Consider the following 20,504-nt stretch of genomic DNA (forward strand, 5'->3'; position numbering starts at 1 on the left):
TGGGAACCCGGCCCAAGCTCAAGGTGCTTGTCGTGCTTGAGGTGCTTGTCCTGCTTGAGGTGCTTGTCATGCTTGAGGTGCTTGTTAAGATGCTTGAGGTGCTTAACTGGCTCCATGCTTGAGGTGCTTGACTTGGTGCATGATTAAGGTGCTTGAGGTGCCTTGAGAAGCTTGCCTGAGATGCTTGTGGGAACACCCCCTACTTCAAGTGCTTAGTCATGCTTGATGACTAAGGGGCTTGCTTATCCAAAGTCAAAAATATCCCTACAAGGAGGGGGGCGAGCCTACAAGGGGGGGGGAGATGAGAGAGAACACACACACACACACACACACACACAAGGGAAGCCCCAGCTTGAAGAGGCAGCAAGGACACTTGTCAAGTTCCTCCCCATGTTGCCCTCATGGTGTGCCTGAAGCCTATTGGTTGGCCACCCAAGGGGTCCAATGATAATTTAGGATATTTAATTAATTGATTTTGCATTTATCAAGTCCTCTCTCTCAAAGGGGAAAGGGGGACACTTGTCCCAAGGCTACCCATGTTGCTTGTAATGGCTCCTGCTTGTGATTGGCTAGGCCTGGAGGGGTCCAATGAGATTCAAGCATGAGCTACAAGGGGGGGTCGACCCAAGCAATCTAGGGGGGTGCTTAGGGGGTATACTCACCTACACACACTCACAAACACTCTCATTGTGTACTATGAAAAGTGCAAGAACTCCCTCTCCTTCTCCAAGCAAGTAGAGGTTGAGAGCCTACACCAACACTCTTGGCTATGGAGTGCAAATCCATCCAAGAGCTATGCTTCAATGCTTGAGCTTGCCATCTATTTCTTCTTCATTACTATGCTATTATGTATGCTAGAACAAGAGTTATGATAAGTGAGGAACTAGCTCTTTCTCGTATGAAATGTTTCTTCTTCCTCTTCCCTACCCTCATTCCCTGCTAGCTCTCTCCACCATCGAGGTGTTTGAGGTCTTGGGACTGAGGCTTGGTATAGTTAAAGCTTTCTTCAAGTTTAGGTTATGCTATGATGGTGATGCATGAAGCTTTCCATCTTCATTGCTTCACCTAGGTCACAAGGAACACAAAGAATGTATTGTAACAAGTCTCTCTTTATGGGAGAAATCATAATACAAATGCCTATTGGAGGGGGGACCGTCTCCACATAAATCCGGTCCTCAACTGTTGTCATGTTCTCTAAATTCTCTCTCTTGCAAAAGTATTGTCCATGCCAAGTTAACTAATTGCTATAATTATGTTGCTATCTTCAATTATGTCTACCCGCTATGCTCACAAAATCATTTCTTGAAAGTACTCTCATTAAATTCCGCTACTCTCAAATTGAATAGGCAAATTCCATTACACATTGCATGAGATCCGTCATCATTTTGGTAGGAGCATTTGTTGTGTGGATCCATGGGTTCTATGAGTACCAAATACAACATCTCGAAGGTTGTCGTTTTGAAGTTGCACCTGTTTTGTTAGTTAAATCTTAGCGGCTTTCAGAAAACTTTTTGTTTAGAGACGAATATTACGTTATGCTTGCAAAGACTACTTACAATAATGGAAGTGGATTGTTTTTTTTCTTTTAGTTTTTCTCTCCCTCGCTCCCTCCCTCTCTCTCTCTCTCTCTCTCCCTCCCCCAAATGTGCAGTCTTTTAAGTTTACGTTCTATAGTTGTTACATTGATTCAATTCTCTATGCACTTTCTGTTGTTACACAAAGTCAATGTGATTTAAGTTGATACCATAAACCTTATTGCACATAAGAAGGCATTTAAGATATGGTTGTCACTACCTTGAATTGGATGCAAAAAGAATACTAACACATGTTATCCCTTTGAAGAAAGGGGGAGGGGGGCCTACCCAAAATTGAATGATACTCCGTCTTGACCGCAGCAATGCACGAGTCACATACTAGTTCTAATTTAAAGGTGAGAATGGCTACAAAGTTCATAGAGAAAAACCTAGGCCTAATGTAATCCCACCAAGAAATTTTGAGATTTTACCTTTAAATTTTAATTTGAAGTTGAGAAAGCCTACAAAGTTCAAAGAAATTTAGACGAAAAACCTTAAACATAGTCCACAATTTACTCCACCTTTCGTCATCGTCAGCTTGAAATTGATCAGCACCCACCCTAGATTTTCTCCCTGTCATGGATTTGTCAGCTTGGGTTTAATCGCCTTTGTGTGCGATTTTCTGTGGGACCAACTGCTCTCTCTCTCTCTCTCTCTCTCTCTCTCTCTCTCTCTCTCTCTCACACACACACACACACACACACACACACATGTGCATAGGCAATATACAGCTGTGATATCAGGTTCTCTCTCTCTCACACACACATACACATATACACACAAAGTATACACATACAGAGAGAACATTGTAGCTAGTTGATCTCTCTCTCTCTCTCTCTCTCTCTCTCTCTCTCTCTCTCTCTATGCACGTACGGCTCGCTCAGCTAGATTGGACTCTTTCACACACACACCACCAATGCGCAGTCACACTATATGTTGAGATTCAAGTCTCATGCACACATATAGCCAACGGCCAATCACATTGCTTCTCTCTCTCTCTCTCTCTCTCTCTCTCTCTCACACACACACACACACACACACACACACACACACATGAACACACCACATACACATAGCATGAATGTGAACGCATGCATGAGCAGCTGTTGCAGGTTGAGATTGGACTGAGACCTTCAAGCATCAAGGTCATCGAGCTACAGTTATTTCATGAACTTTCAAACATGGATGTTTGTGTAAGCTGCAATGGATGACATATGGAGGGCCTCTCCTTGCTTGGAAAATTTAAACTCCATTATATATCGTATATGTATAGATTTACTTCAAGACTATTTTGATCAAGAAAAAAAATTTGGCACTCTCTTTGAAACCTCTCTCCCTCTCTCTCTCTCTCTCTCTCACACACACACACACACATATCCTTTCATTTTGGGGTTTGAAATCAATGTTCGATTAAAATTGGGATTTAGTGTATTAATTAAAAAATCCTAGCTCCAAGTTTGCCTTAAAGTAAAGGGGGTCAAATTTTGCTAGTATACCTATGGACAATTTCTTAAATTTTAAAATTGTATAGCCATTGGCTTTCCAAAAGTAAATTGAGTCACCCTTCAGTTGGCTTTTAAAAGGAAAAGTGAAGTCTTTGAAAAGTAGAGTCAAACCTTTTTTTGGCTTTCTAAAGGAAGTCTTAGAGGAGAGATGGACTAGGCATACTTTCAATGTTTTCAACTAGTGAGATGAGTGAAACTTACCTTAAATGTTACTTCACTTTTTAAATAATAAATAAATATGTTATTTCACCTTTCATTTCACATCTTAACATGTCTTGACCTTTCTTGTATTCTATTGTTTTAGAATATTAAAGTGAAACTCACCTTGCATAATTCTATTAAATTCTATGGATACGCACACATATTAATGAATTTTTTTTATTTCACATTTTATTATATAGCTTCACATGGCTTGACTTTTTTTGTATTCTGTATATTTATTCTAGTCAATATTCAAGAAAGTATTTTTTATTAAGTAATTATCAGCCGATTTTTTTCCTCACAAAGAAACGAACCGAAAATACTAGCATAAATTTAAAATTTACAAGATAAGAAACGAACCAAAAATATTAGCATAAATTTAAAATTTGCAAGATTTTTGAACTATTTTCTCACATATTTCATTGTTTTTCTACCTTTTATCGTGGTTTCCAATCGGCTAGTCTCAATTTTTAGCTAGCTCAAGGCTAAATTGAGGCAATCCTTTTCTGAACACTAATTTCAGTTAAACTCAACCTAATGAATTTAGCACTTTCTTATTTTTTTTAGAAAGCCACCGTGACCCTTTCATTTGTTTTATTTTGAAAGGTTAAAAACTGAAGGCTGAAAAGGTTCACATATTCCAAGATTCAAAACTTTCGATATATGAGACATTTTGTAAGGTTTTCTTTGAAGTTGCAGGAAGAACAGATGGAGTTTCCTTGCAGGGGCGTTTGAGGGTTTGCAGTGTGCAGCTCTGCACCTCACCAGTTTTCACTTTCAATTTGGTGATTTCATTGTCACAAACCATAGCCTCTTTCTCCTCCCCTATTCTTGTTCCTTTGCAACTCTTTACCTGTTTCTCACTTTCTTCCATTGTTGTCTCCTTGACAGGAACATGATTAACCTCCCCTAAACTGGAGGCGTAGGCTATGGGCTTAGAGTTCAATTTAGACCTCAAGGGGAAATCATTGGCAAAGTGCCCAAATTTGTTGACATTTTGTAAGGTTTTCTTTGAAGTGAAGCAGTGCGTGATAGGTGGAGGGTCTCTCCTTCCTTGAAAATTCTAAGCTGCATTATATATAGTATAAATAGTTAGATATAGATATAGATGTTCCAATCTCTAAAGTGCATCTACAACCTTCAATTATGGTAAAGGAAATGGTACGTGTTCCAGATCTGGACAACGTGGAGACTCATGAGGACGTCACACACATGATTTGCATGTATCTACCAATACAATATAATGGTGGAAGGAGTAACTAGCTACATCTCTCTCACATTCTCTTTTATATGAGATCTTGAGTTCAAGACTCATTGGATAGAGCTTTTAGGTCTCTTGGAATTGTTCCTACCACACCAAATTTTTTATTCTTCTACTTCTCCTCCTCCTCCTCTCTCTCTCTCTCTCTCTCTCTCTCTCTCACACACACACACACACACACACACACATGGACGTATTTGTACGTTGTATGAATGCCCATACCGTATAGTCAAACATTATATAATGCATAATTGCACAATGACACGAATGTAAGTACCATTTGTTTTTTGTATAAATTGTAAGTAGTGCCTTAAGTATTGGCTTGGTGCCCATTACATAACTCATTTTTGAAGAGATTGTACCCTTGGCAGTAGACAGAGTCCTGGTCATGAGTGTTTTGACTTAGCCCTTGATATAGTCCTACGTCATGAGTACAATTTGCAAGCACATTGTACAAATCCAAATTGTAGAATCATGCAATGACAACAGGAACATTGCCTTCATGAAAAATATGAGTGACCAACAATTGCCACGAGGGATATTTCATCATGATGGCATATTTTCATTTTTTTCTCGATGTTTTTTTTTTCTTTTTGCAACATTCATAAGGTGGAGTAGATTATATTGACAAACCACAAAAGATTACAAATTCTTGTTGCCATGCTCGTGCCGAGCCATGCCATCTCAAAGAGGTCACTGATGCATCGTCTAACAAGGGAGCCACCCTGTGGTAAACTCAGGGCCCTTATCTATGATAATCAGTAATTGAGGTGCCCATTAACCTGTTCCATTATGGTGATGTTTGTATTAAAAAAAGAACTAGTCTAACCTTTGCAAAATGTCACTAGACTTTTTTTGTTAAAGAATTCAATATTGCACAAGGTGTTGGCAATGTTCACGGCCCCCAATCACCCCCTTATGTTGCTAAGAACACACCCTTTTTCTCATAGCATTTTCAAGGAGCTTCCCAAGAATATGTGTCCAAAACCAAGGGATGGAAGCAAGAACAACATGATCACATGTTGTGTTTGTTTTGTTGTTGTTGTTGTGTGTGTGTGTGTGTGTGTGTGTGTGTGTGTGTGTGTGTGTGTGTGTGTGTGTGTGTGTGTGTGTGTGTGTGAGAGAGAGAGAGAGAGAGAGAGAGAGAGAGAGAGTGAGTTGGGGGGAAAGGGGGGGGGCTTGGGGGGGGGGGGTGGGGGGGAGGCTGTGTGTGTTTAATCTCATGCTAGCAAAAGAGTAGGTTAATCCCACCTCCAAAATATGAAGGTTAGCTCAAGAATTTGAGCTATAAGGTAAGAAAACCTTTTTTCTTTTAACTCACAATTTGTGAGTGAATTGTATTAATCCCAGCACCAAAATTACATCACAACCTCAAGCTCAGTCCGAGCCTTGAGATGATGACAAATACAAATTGGATGACTACATCCTCTCATCGAGGCTAATCATTTAAGGTAAGAAAACCTAGAGTGTGACAACCTCCAAATATAGTGATTTTACCTCTAATAACTTCTTTAACTAATTATTTCATGGTGTTTTGTGTGTGTGTGTGTGTGTGTGTGTGTGTGTGTGTGTGTGAGAGAGAGAGAGAGAGAGAGAGAGAGAGAGAGAGAGAGTTTAATGGATGCTTCATCATCTTTCTCTCTCTTTCTCTCTCTCTCTCTCTCTCTCTCTCTCTCTGTGAAAGGTCCATTAGAGAGAGAGAGATATGGGTCGACCTAGCTAGGATGCACTAGTTGCAAGCTCATTGGCCCAAGCCTACATCTAGCCAATGAGAGTTAGTGGTCATAACAAGCAAGGGGTGTAGCCTTTAGAAAAGTGTCCTTCTTTCCCCTTTGAGAGAAAGCTTGATTTATTAAATAATTTATGCTAAATTATTATTGGCTTTCTTGGTCAAATGACCAATAGGAATTAAGCTTGCACAAGGTCACAAGGTCTAGTCAATTCTCATTGGACCCCTTGGTAGACTGTCCAAGACGAATAAGGTAGGCCCTAATTCTTATTGTTCCTTTTTAGAGGCTTTTCGATAAAGTTTAGGCTTAATTTAATTAAGCTTAATTCTCATTGTACCCTTCCATAAGCCATCCAATAGCATTCAGGCTTAATTGGCGGAAACGAAGCTAGGGGTCTAACGTGTGTCCTTTATGCCTCCTGGGAGAGGGTGACTCTTTTTCTTTTTTGGGCGGGGGGGGGGGCTCTCTCTCATGTGCCTACTTGCAAGGCTCGCTCCCTCCTTTCTAGGAGTTCCATTGACTTTTGGGCTCAAGCACCTCAACCAGTTAAAGTTGGCCAAAATCTCACTTAAAACTTCTAGGTCTAAGGACTTTCAACACTAAAATTTGGAGTCTTTAATGAAGCTTAACCTAATGTCTTTTCAAGATCCATTAGATGCACATTTCTCCTTGTTAGAACTCTCTCCGTTTGGACCCTTACTGAGATGGGCTTGTCTCTCCTCCTTGTCCCCTTCTGAGAATGGGTCTAGCAGCACATATATGTATCCTAACTCTTGTTCCCATATATGTCCCCATATTAAATGATCAATTCAATACAACAAAATCATTTGGGACAGGTAGATATTAGATTTTATGGCATTACCTCTCTCTTGAAATCATACTCGTGCTCCACTATGAGGTAGAGAAGGTAAAGCCTAGTCATTATTCCATGATTTCCTAGCGGATAAAGGATCCCTTTCTACCCTATGACATCATTCCATAATAAATGACTTATCCATTTGGTGCTTGAGATACTTAGCTGTCGCAAGCATGTCTGCCCTTTAGTCCATATCACATTTCCAAACTGGAGTGACAAATTCTGCTTGGTGGTTGGGAGACATCATCACCACCCTAAGCATGCATACTTGTTAAATTTGTGCACAATAAAAGAAAAAGAGAGAGTCTTACAAGACAAAAACATCTTTCACTTGAAACGCATTTAAATTTTCTTACTTTATTGTAGCATTGTAAGCATTGGTTCATATTATCCTTAAGTTGTGTTCTTTGCATCCATCTAGCATCTCTAAAAGGATAATTCTTGAATTTAATAAGATACCATCAGATAATCTTACCATGTCTTAGCACGTTGTCTTCATGTCGAAGGATGGATTTGGGTTGAAGCACCTCCTGTTGATCCTCGATCTCTGGGGGGTCTTCATTTATTGGTTCTGTTGGTGGCTCTCCTTTGTAAGGCTTGAGTAGGCTCACATGAAAAGCATTGTGTATGAGCTAATGATTGGGCAACTTTAATTGATAATCCATCTTAGTGATTGGTTTAATAATTTGAAAAGGACCATAGTATCTTTTTGCTAACTTAGCATGATAGTTTTGGTGGCCCGTAGGATACTTGCCCATAGTCTGCCTTAAACGAGCCTTGGGGAATTTTAGCAAGACCCAATCATTTTCCTTAAAAGCTAAGGTTTTGTTGTGTTTGTTAGGAGCAGAATTTTTCCTTTGCTGTGAGATGGATATAGCCTCTTTAATCTTTTGAAAAGATTCTTGTAGATCTTGGCTATACTCATCAGTGACGAAGATCTTTCCATGTACCTTAAGTAGCAAGGGACTTTTAGATCTTCCCCCTATGACCTTGAAAGGTTCCTTTCCTGTAGAAGTATGTACAATGTTATTGTATGCATACTCTACAAGGGGTAAGTACTTCTCCCATTGTGAGTGTTGATCTACTTCCATGACATATACTTTTAGTAGATCTAGCATTTTAAGATTAGCTATCTCACTTTCGCCATCTGTTTGTGGGTGATAGGCCAAAGACAAGTTTAACCTTGTACCTCAATTCTCAAAGAGACCCTTCCAAAAATTACAAGTCATTCTAGGATATCTATCTGACACTATAGATGTTGGCACACATTTTATTTGCTAAACCTATCGACTATTGTATATATTCCTGTAACCCCATGGATAGACTTGGAAAATCCAAAGGTAAAATACATGGTTATGCTCTCCCATGGTGAATTAGGAATCGTCAATGGGTGGAGTAACCCAGGTTGCTTCCCTCTATCATACTTTGGTATACCATGAATTTTGAAATATACTCTTGTATGTCTACTTTCATAGTGGGCCAATAGAAGTAGGTCTCTACTCCTTAAAGAGTAGGTCGAATCCCTCTATGCCCTACATAAGGAGGAGTATGAGATTCTTACATTACTTTCTCACAAAGTGAGTTAGTAACACATAGCCTATTTCCATAGAGAAGATAACCCCATCGTGCAAGGTGAATGGTTCCTCTTTCTTCCCTAAAGCAAGGGATGAAATGACATCCTTAAATTTGGGATCAGTAGCATACTCATCTATCATGAAAGATAGATAGATCATTGTGAGTTGCTATAGATACCGCATTTGCTCTTGGTTGTCGTGATAGTGTATCGGCCACTTGATTGTGCTTGCCAACACTGTGAAAGAAAATTGACCACCTCATTTGTTAGTCGGAGAGCTTAGTTTATGTCATGAAATACTTGAGGCTTTGGTGACCCGTGTGTAGGATGTATGGAGTCCCCAAAAGATAGTGCTTCCATGAGTCTAGGGCATGTAGAACAGCTAGTAGTTCCTTTTCATATATACCCAATACTCTCTCACTGGAGTTGAGTCTTTGACTCTCGTATGCTAAGGCATGTCCTTCTTGAAGAAAAACTACTCCAAGGCAATTGCCACAAGCATCACAATGGACCTCAAATGGATTTGAGAGATCCGATAGTGTAAGCATAGGTTGAGAGATAAGCTTCTCTTTTGAGCTTGTCAAAAGCATCTTTCTCTTTTGTAGTCCATGTATCCAAACGTTATTTTTTGTTGAGTCATGTAATGGTCCCCCGACTTCTTAATACTACAGTTTGACCTTGAAGCCACGGAGAATTTATGTACAATATCTATCGCTTTCCTAAGAACCTGAGGGCGGGCTTTCAAGAAAAGGAGGGATTCATTTGTGAGCATCTTAGCAAGGATTTGATCGTTACCAGGCAGAGTTAAACCTTGAATTTCACCCCGCGTAGTAGTAGCTTCAAGCATTGTTATTAGGGGATGCTAGCCAATAGCAAAAAGAAGGGGCTAGGGGGCATCCTTGCTTGACCGATCTCCTAGCTTCAAAGGAGGCCACAATTCTTTCATTGAACAAAAGCTCATATTTCCCGCGCCTAGAGTTTGAACGAGACGACAAAGGCAAGGCCCAAAGCCCAGATCCTTCATGACATCTTCAATGAAGGACCACATAATCCTATCATATACCTTGTCCAGATCGAGTTGAAACAAGATGCACTCATGTTTCATGAAGGCCACATACTAGCAACCATTGCTGCAAGATATTGTCACATATCGACCTTGCTTTAATGAACCCGTGCTGATGGGAAGAGATTACCCTGTCCAAGAGGGGATAAATTTAACAACGACTGCTTTGGCAATGACTATATATGCCACAGGAATAGTAGATATAGGGCACCAGTGCTTAAGATGCGAACAACACACCTGCTTAGGGATAGGCTAAATGAGCCCTCTTTTCACAGAAGAATCGAACCACCCCTTGACAAAAGCTTGGTTAGCCATATATGTGATCGGGCCCTTGAGGTTATCCCAGAACTCCTTGAAAAATTCAATGGTCATACCATCCCAGCCAGGGGATTTATCCTTGCCAAGAGCATGTAACGTAAGCGTGCACTCATCTTCCGAGAAGGCCAACTCAAGACGATTGGCTTTTGGTTGGTGTATTTTCCTATTGATACTCTCAAGAAAAATCACTTTGGCCTCATTCACTCCTTGAGAGCGGGTCTCTAGCTAGACAATGATTTGGCTTAAATGCTCCAGCATCATCCCAGCCATTTCATCCTGATCTTGCGCAGTGTCCCCCTTCTCGTTTGTGAGCGAGTGGATAGAGCCCCAGCTTTTCTTGATTTTAAGGTCCTAAATAAATGTGCTTAATTAGTAGCCTCAGGTTGAAGGAAGGTCTCCCTGGATACCAATATGGCCCTCCTAACCTCCTCAAGTTGTTGCTCAGACAAGCTGGCTTTAGCTTCCAGCCATTTTTTGTGATCTTCATCGGAGGCAAAACTAGAAGCTTTTTTTGAAGTAAGATGATCAACCTCCTCTTCAAGCTGCTTCACATGCTCTTCACGAGCCTTTTTCACCCTAGGGCCCGAGCTTTTGATCGCTTTCTTGACACTCCGGCAAAGAGGTCCCAAGATTTAGGTTTTTCTAGGTAAATATCTTTAGTGAGTTTACACATAGCTTTCTTCATGAGACTTCTGAAGGAAGGGTCTTTGATTACATGTGTCCCCCGTGACTAGCAGCTTCTTACTCCCACTGGGAGTCTTCCCATCCCCGTTGGATTTCCTGAGTTCCAAGTGTAAGGGATGATGGTCTGAGAGGCTCTTGTTGTTAGTACCTTCATCTCAAGTAGCGATGGATCGAGTCATCTTGGTGAGAGCAGTAGATTTGTTGAGTAGATGATGGTCTGAGAGGCTCTTGTTGTTAGTACCTTCATCTCAAGTAGCGATGGATCGAGTCATCTTGGTGAGAGCAGTAGATTTGTTGAATTGAGACGTCGTGCCGGCATACTAGAGGCTTGTGCATGTGAAGGCCGGTGTATTGTTCCAGGGACCCATCTCCCACAGGTCCATCAAAGCCCATTTCTCATAGAGAACGAGTCATTTACTTTTTTCAGAACCTACCAACAAATTGGCAGATCCTGTTCTATCCTTGCTCTTCTCCACCATATTAAAGTATCCTACGGCAATCCACTCACCTTCTAAAGAGAAGTCCCTAAAATGCATCCACATTTTGGCCCTCTTCTTGGCATTACAGGGACGATAGATATTCACAATGGTGATAGGTTGATCAGCCCAGATAACTCTCACTCCTAAGACTCTCACAGAGGGGTGATTGAGGATCAATTTGGGGTCCAGATCCTTGTCAACAATAGAGAGGACACCACTGAATCCACCCACTCTCTCTCCATAAAATGCTAGCTTCAACCCCACATCCTGTTTTATTTTGTTACGGGCATCAAGATGGTGCTCTTGTATGGCCCATCAATTAACATCCTTTTCCTTCCTAACTTCTTCCCAAAAAAGGGTGTGCTTCTTGTGGGTGTGCAGTCCTTTCACATTCCATGATTGCAAAGCCAAACTTCCATTACTGGAAAAAAGGAACAAATTCCTCCACGTCTGACCTAAGCCCCGTTTTTGCGTCTTTGACTCTAGGAGTGTCAGGGGGCTCTCCTAAAACCCGGTGTTCCATCACTTGCAATGCTTCAAAGGGATTGTGAAACGGAAGGGCACCAGTCCCCCCCTTCATTTGAGCGGGGGGGATAGGCGACTTTTCCTTTAAAGGCTCCAGCAACCTTCCATGATGTGGATTCTGTTGCTAGTTACTTCACCCTTTTGAACCTTTTTAGTCATGGGACTTAGACAACCGAAGCAATTGAAATTGCCATAAGTTTAGGTGGAGAAGCATGAGAGACAATCGGATTATCCTTGCATGGGCCTTCAGGACTTTGCATTGTGAGGCTTCGCTTTTCCATGGGCTTCGCTTTTCCACGGGCTTCGCCTACAATTGGGAGGCACCATTAGCGCACATCATAGCCCTTTTTCCTCCACTTCACCTGCCACTAAGTTGCATTCCATTTCTTTCTCCTTCTCTTTTGTAACTGCTTTCTTAACAGGGACCTGGTTGTCGTGCCCTACATTTGAGTCATGCACTAAGGGCTTGTTCTTCTCATTGAATTTCATGGGGCAATCTTTAGCAAAGTGACCAAAATTGTTACACTCAAAACACGCACCAAAGTAAGTCCCAAGATTAAACGGGACCGTAATAAGACCAACTCCAATATTAATCACCATGCTCTTGGGAGGTGACTTAGAGATATCCCAACCTATACAAACTCGGTTCGAGGATCTGCCAACCTAGACAAGATGTATATCTAGAAGGGATTTTGTCGAGTCAAACACTGGTTCCCATGGGACAACACACACAATGGTCCTGTTAAATATCAGGGGGGCTTTATCCAAAATCTTGGCCACGTAAGAGCTCTCCTTAAATCGGACTGAGCAAAATCCCTTGGCAAGGTATGTAGTGCTTTCAATATCCCCCCCATGTCCAAGAATTTGTGGTCCTTGAATCCAGTGGATCAACTCGAATTTATTAAGGACTCTCCCACTGAAGGCAAACATGAGCGTAAGCTTGGCTTGCACGGCTAGTTGATTTTTAACAAGTGATAGTGGGATCGCGACAGTGAAGCCCTCTATTACCTCCACTTGTTGTGGCAGAGTCTTCTTTAGAGCACTAAATGCTCGATCCGCCATCCCTTCTTCAAACTACTCACTGCATTTAGCTTGAGCACAAGTTCTCTTGCAACTATTGGGGCCTCCTTCAAGCTATCTATTTGTTTCTCTTAGCTCCTGTTCGAGTTGATCTTAAGCATTCTTTAGATTCCCTTGGCCTGTCTCACATAATACTCTGTAGCTGTGGATCCAGTGCAGTCTTTGGAGTTAGGACTCTTCAGGATGCTTGCGAATGAGATACCTGGTCTGATAGCAGCAGAAGTGGTTGACCCCTTATTCACCTCCGTACAAATCGGCCCTTGGGTCACGCCCGCCTTGAGGGCCTTCACCTCGAAGTTGATCTTTTGTGTAGAATGGACAAGCTCTTTTCCTTTACCTTTAGCACCGAGGACCGAGTCGTCCAAGAGAGCATTATTGACCAGTGGTGTTGTGTCAGATCCTTTACTGAGCCACATTCTTCATAATGGCATCTTTTGATGGTGGAGGGGCCAAATCTTCCCCTTCGTCCATCGGAGCAACTTCATCCTTCAACAGCATTTGCCTAACTGCTAACATTTTTGAGAACTTGATGATGTTTTCGTCTATCCGCAAAAACCTCCAACTCCATAAAAAGGGTGCGGTGGAGTAAAGCCCTAGAACGCAAAAGAATGGCCGCGAGAGGGGCTCGCAAGTTTAGCACTCTTGAAATCTATCTTGTAGAATAGTTGTCACACAAAGCAATCCGTTATAGCTACCGTAATTGCTTTTAGAGGGTTCTTTATTTTTCCAACTATGATTGTTCCTCTTGAGCTAGGTCTACAAACAAGTAATGCCATTTTATCCTCCTCATTTATTTATATCCTTAAATTTTCTATGATATGCCCAAAGCTTGCTCCAAATGTTCGTAGGTCTCACTCACCACTCACCAATTCTTCAAGGTCTAGCGATTTCATCTAATTAATTATTTATGCCATTGAGAAGACTCATATGGTATTATCTCAACTAGTGCATTAAGCTCATTTTAGTAGTCATGATGTCTTTAGAATTTTCTTACTAGTCTAGTCTCATAACCAGCTTTTTGTTCTTTTTCCATGGATTCCATGTCATTCTTGGTAAGTGAGGAGTTCCAAAGAGCGGCTGGACATGTTTTCATAAGTAGGATAGAACCAACTATCCACCATTATAGGCATATATGATGCACCATGGTACCAAACACAAGAAGATTTGGAAATTTTCTCATAAAAGAAAACGGAGCCTTTTTTAGTGTTTTTCATACAATGGAGTGGAGGGGCCGGCGGTCCCCTGCCCCTAAGCGTACCTAGCTAGGTATGCGGTGCCTCCCTCACAAAAGCTCATGATGTTGAGGTAAGTCAGAATGTGGGAATTGTTGTGAGAATTTGTCCAAAAAGGCTTGTGGTATATTGAGGAAGGTTCAGAAACTTTCTTGAACCTCTTGTATATTTTGAATCGCACATGGTACACTTCAGGATGCTATAGGTCTTCCTTCTTTAAGTTTGGGCTCCTATGCAATCGTAGCAGGAGTTATCGCCTACTTATACGTGGGGTCAAGGGCGTGGTAGAGATGTGTATGTTCATGCTTTGACTAAGCATTGTATGCGTAGATATTCTAATTTATAACAAATGGAAAGGGAAAATCCAGGTACAAAATCTTGAGGTATTGATTATCATGTAGGTAGGTCATGAGATGGAGAAAAACGAGAATTCTTACGTCTTTATATTGTAGCAAGAGAATTATGAAACGTTTCAAATATTGAAGTCCATCAAAATTTGAAGCTTTTTTTAGATCATAAAAGGCCTATAGTTTCTTAGAAAAGAAATTATTCCTCATGCTCAGAAATCATTGGACGATGACATTATTTAAAAGATAAGTTATAATAAAATGTAAGCAAGAACATTTGATTTTGGAAAAGTTAAATGGGAGGTAAATTATGTTCTTTCAAAGCTTGGATGTTTCCTAGTCCAAATCTATGATTCAAAGTGATTTGATTAAACATTACATATTCTTCTAGTCAAAAACACAGACTTCTCACAACATGACAGATGATCCTAATAGCTAATGTCTCTCATGTGAAAATTGAAAATTTTCATCGCACAAAATTTTGCATTGTAAGAAAATCTCCAACCTATATTGTACATAAACATCATTCTCTATTATCTCAAGTGTTACTTTCATAGTATAACTAAAAATTACATAACTTTCATCTTTTGTTTTCCGCATGATCCAATCCATGAAACCCATAAATCGGACCCACAATTTAACTTGTGATCGAAAACTTGTGAAAATATGGAACATATTATGGATAAATGACATTGTTTTTTTTAAGGCCTCAAACTTGTTGATATCCATGTGTTTACTACTTCTTCCTATCATAAAAGTATTGGTTACTTATGTCCCTTTTCTTTTGCATAGTGTGTTGCATGATTCTTGAACTTTCTTTGGTCATGGTTGCTCTATTTTGCTTCTAGTATATTGTTCAATCAATATACCCTATCTTTTGATCGGATAGAAAATTCCATACAAAGAGATCAAGATTGGAGGGAGAAGCAAGAGGAAAGAGGTAAGTTAAAAGGATTTAACCTAATTTTTTGAACAAAAAAAACAGAAAAAGAAGGGGCAAAATTGAAATGCTTAGCATATTTGAACATCTTCGGGTGTAAAGAACGCTAAAGGAGACTTTAGTAAAAAGAGATTTGAAGCGATAGTTCTTGAGAAAACTATTGTTTTATCTCAAGAAAGTGACACTCACAAACTCCTCTCTCAAAAAGAAACACGATTTGGAAAAGCCAAACCAATTTTTAAACATAAAAATTCCATAAAGTGGAAGCTCTCCTCTCATTGGCTCATACCATTCCCATCTAAAGGCAAAAAGGGTAAAAGTTGACCTCAAAGCCAATGCCCCTTTTCTAAGCCTAACCTTTTGCAACAAGCCTCACATTCTAGCAATCAATGTTTCCACCTTGCTTATGTTTCAAATCATAAACCCACTTTATACCATTGGAATTTTTCCCAGGAGAAGGAAGCACAATGTTATTTCAAAAGTGATATTTCAAAAGACACCAAAATTTTTGATTGCACAATGTTATACCTAAAAGTTTTTGGTTTACTCTAGGGCAAGCATATCATTTTCTACATTTCTTGGTTTTACTCGTCTTAACGGAAATGCATGATCCACCTGTTATTTTTAAAATCCGACTATATGTTTTATCCCAACTATTTGAATATTTGATATCATTGCTTGCACACCTAAGCAGTACCAAGCAATGAGAGATACTCTATGAGATCATCGCTTGTACACTTGGGAAATACTAAGCAACGAGAGATGCTTCATGTAATAGACTCCCTTTTACTTTGCATTTTGAAGGATGCTTCTCATCTATGAGGGAGATTGTTTCAACTCTCCTTAGACTAGAGTTCAGAAAAATATTACCCTTGATCCAGGTATCCGAACCTCACCTTTCCCACTTATGGTGATTCTACCAGACTCGCTTACTCTTTCCTAGCTTATCACCCAAGCATATAGAATAATGTATCTCCACAAATCTTACCTAGCTCACCCTCAGTTTAGTTCTAGTACACCCCTTGTTCAAACCTAGAGATTTAGCCCATTAGAGTCGTTGACTCTAATTCCATTTCTAGTTCACTGAGTCTCCTATTTTACCCCAGTTTTACTCTTAAAAGCATTACAAAGGTTGTCCTACCTAGGCCTACAACATTCCTAGTTTACCCCAATTTCAGTCTTAAAAACACCCACAAAATGTGCCCTCCCTAGGCCTACCACATACTCCCAAGCCTAGTCTACCCTATCTAGCTCATCTCTCAATCATGTAAAACAATTTATGTATCTATTACACCCTTCATTTACTCTAGGTTTACCTTTGTGAATGTAGTTGTACTTAGCCTCTATAAAATTATGCGAAGTGATACCCTAGTTTACCCTTAAGTTGACTTCTATAGTGCACCAGATATTTCCTCAAAACACAGATGAGAGGCACCCTAGGTAGGCAGACCCCATGATTCTGATCCTAGTTTGCCCCTACTTAGCTCATCACCTCCGACGCATTCCAAAGATTTATTGTTTCACCTTAGGTTACTCCTAGTAAGGGTTTCTTCCTCTCTACAATAGTTGCTAGGCCTACCCCTCCTCTACTTTGCTCCTAGTTTACCATACACTAAAAAACAACAGGGTAGGTAGCAACAAGGCCCAAATTTATGTTCTTTCTACCTGATGTATAATGTCATGAAGATGCCTCATGGCTTTCTAGCATGCCTAGAAGAGACCTTATTGCATAAAAGGTCCCATTTGTTTCCAATGTGCACATTTCATAATAACTTCAATTCATATATACCCATCACAAATCAATTCATCCTTATTTGACTTTACCTCATTATAATACTGGTGAGGTTTTAATGGTTAAGACTCACTAAAATTATCAACTCTCATTCCTAAACTTTTATTGTTGATGTCCCCAAAATATTGATTCCAACAATACTTCATGATATGGTTTATACAAAAACGGACTGCGAAACGTATTCCTTTCCTCCTTAAGGATACCTAGGTATCCAAGTCCTCATCTAGTTCTATCAAACATCGTAAGATGAAAGGACCATCTTCCTTTGGATCTTCTTTTATAGACTCATCTTATCTCGCTTATTTTAAATTCAGTACAATTCTTTCTTCCACTTCATCAAAAGCATTGCATGTCACCAATTCTTCATCATGAGAAGCTTAGAAGTCGAAGAATTCATTTTTTTAAGGTATTGTTAGCATTAAAGAGGGCTTCAAAAAGACTTGTCAAGATTCACAAGGTCTATGACTCAAATACTAAAAAAGTTAGCACGTAAGTAAAAACTTCCAATTCTTAAACTAAAGATGCAAGCAAACAAGAATGGCAATGTTCAACTTAAGAAATGTAAGACTGCTTATAGAATTCCAACAAGTCCTTTTAGGACCAACATGGTTTAGACACAATCTTGAAAACCATCACTCAGAAGTGTGGAAGGTAAACGAGTGGGGAACTAGGTCCATGCAATGGACTATGTAGGAAACATTTCTAGAAGCTTTCCACAACAATAAATAGACCCAAAGAATTATTCATCCAAAGTAAAATATGTGCATACACCAACTTTCCTAAGAGTGGTACTGAAAAAGCAACATGAGATAATAATGACTTGTCAGATGCTTGTTGATGCTTATCTGTTCTCTTTTGAAATGGTTCCAAAATGGTAAGAAGATCTTGTCTCTTAGATGACCATAGCTCATGAAGTTGAGACGAGCCATACTTTTGAGATTGTGAGAGCGGGCGCATGCGTCTAACATGCTTATATATTCCAAGAAACTCCCTTTGACTACTCTATTCGATACACAAAAGTTGAGGCTCCAATTCCAAAAACATTACCTCCAATACAATGTTTTGACCCATTGAGACAGATGGAAAAGTCGCTTGGTCACACACAAGAAACAATTCATAACTAACTTTTCTATTCGATGGATTCTACACCATGGCACTAGTGACATGCAACATGCATGAAATCGAGCCTTTATTACTAAGTACATTATGCCTATCTCCATCTCCCTTTGGTATTTGAATCTCTATATTATGGAAGTAAATGTGCTTAGGGTTATAAACCTTGCCAATGTCATCAACAAGCTTAAATCTCATCAAAAGTAAATTGTCCCTAGAGCTCTAACACCTCTTCAAAAGGAGAAAAAATTCTAGCATGTTTCGAGCATAATCCATATAGTTCATTGATAAGAGTAAAGTTATTTACACACCCCTTTGGCCAATGCCTTTGTTTTCATAGTCTATCCTTCTTGCCCATGGTTAAATCACTCTACTAAGCTTCCAAAAAGCTCAAAAGGATTTGACATTATTTGAACCAACAAAATGGATTTTAAAAGGGCTTTCATACTTCTTCACGAGAGAATCAATACCTAATAGTCAAGAGAATGACATGAGATTTAAAATCCGATAGGCAAGCATCCGCATAGGGAACAAATGCAATAAGCTAGTGAATTGGAAGACCCACAACACAACCCAAACTCTAAATCTAGGAGGATTTGTGTCTATGCACTAGCAATTCGCACCCATGAAAATCAAGGAGAATTCTGAAGAATAGTGAGTATAGTGCTAGAGTGCTAGAGTGCTTAAACATATCACTTCAAAAGCTCCTCAATAGATAAAGCCATCTTAGCTATAAAGAGGCATCACTATAATACTACTAACAGGCCTTCATTACAATGGCACAACTATTTCTAATTTGGTAGGCAAACACAAGAAAAGATCAATGAAGAAGCCAATTTTCATCACAAAAATGATGAATCTAGCCCACACTCTAATGAAGGCCTCTCAGCTTACGTGTTTGTGAGCTGGTTAACGCCTAAGATTTGTCGTTAGAAAAGGTTAATCTGAATCCATTGCCTACAAATCAACAATAACTCGACATATTTTAGACATTTTCAAGCACCTACTCTTTAAAAGAAAGGATATTAATCTTCAACATAATGTTTACATTCATGTTTGAGCAATAAAAATAAATGACGACCAATTTCTATTAGTGAGATTCTAGGAAGTGGTCCACATAATTTCAACGTCAAACACGAAAGCATATATTCCAAAGTGGCACCAACTGTCCTTGTCTAAAGGATAAGCTTGAGTATTATTTTCAATATCAGGATACCCTTGCCACATCACAACTGGTCCAATGTTCGCACAAAAAAAATCAAATAGTAAAAGAAAATTTAACCATGCTACAATTGCAAAATCCCAGCTAGATTCCGGGTTAGCCTTGAAGAAAACCAGCAACATTTTACAAGGTTTAGTGTAAATACGGACAAATGCTTCATATTCTGACCTGAAAACCAAACCTCAATTGCACAGGACTTCTTCAATTTAATCTTAACAAGAAGGCAACCTTTTATCGTCTACTAGCCTAATAAGCACCGCCACAAAGTAACAAGAATAGATGCAATCATTTGCCACCAAATACTAACACAAACTGAACGGTAGACCCCAACAATAAGTTAATCACAGACCCATTTAAAATGCTGATGATAAAACCACCAATCACAAAAGAAAGAGCCACTTAGTAAAACACTAGATCATAAATGATTTGCCTTTGTAGGTGACTAAAAGCCACTTAGAAAGACACTAAGATGTGGAGTACACATGCGAACAAGACAGTCCCAAACAAATTTGCTAGAGACTGTGTGCTTTGGGCTGATACTTAACAAGATAAGTCTCAAGTAAATTTGCTGTAGGCACTTGACACTGTGAGTGCTCCAACCTTTGACAGCCCATAGTCCTGTGATCCAGCACAGACCATTGCAAAGCAATCTTGTTAAACGGACAAAACCTGCACTCTTCAATACTCCAGCAAAATCCATACCACTCGGCCATGAGTCGACTCCCCACCCCCATTTCGTTAATTTGAAAATTCCTTTGTACAAAAGCAACAGAAATAAACTCATCAAGGACTCATCCTTCCAAGTACCGACTACTAGAAGGTTGAGGCTCAAAATGAGTCCGCCGTGGTGGCCCCACACAGTCTCTCTCACATGAAACCTACAAGACTTCAGGTACTGTCGGTTGCTTTCATCCCTCCCATGAACTCCTGGTATCAAGAGCAAACAGGGTAGAGATTCGTAAAGTTCCACCATTTTCAATATGTGAAAGCCGACGATGATGCTACGTTT

The sequence above is a fragment of the Adiantum capillus-veneris genome, chromosome 6 (assembly GCF_014529385.1).
Source record: "Adiantum capillus-veneris isolate H3 chromosome 6, ASM1452938v2, whole genome shotgun sequence".
Taxonomy (NCBI): domain Eukaryota; kingdom Viridiplantae; phylum Streptophyta; class Polypodiopsida; order Polypodiales; family Pteridaceae; genus Adiantum; species Adiantum capillus-veneris.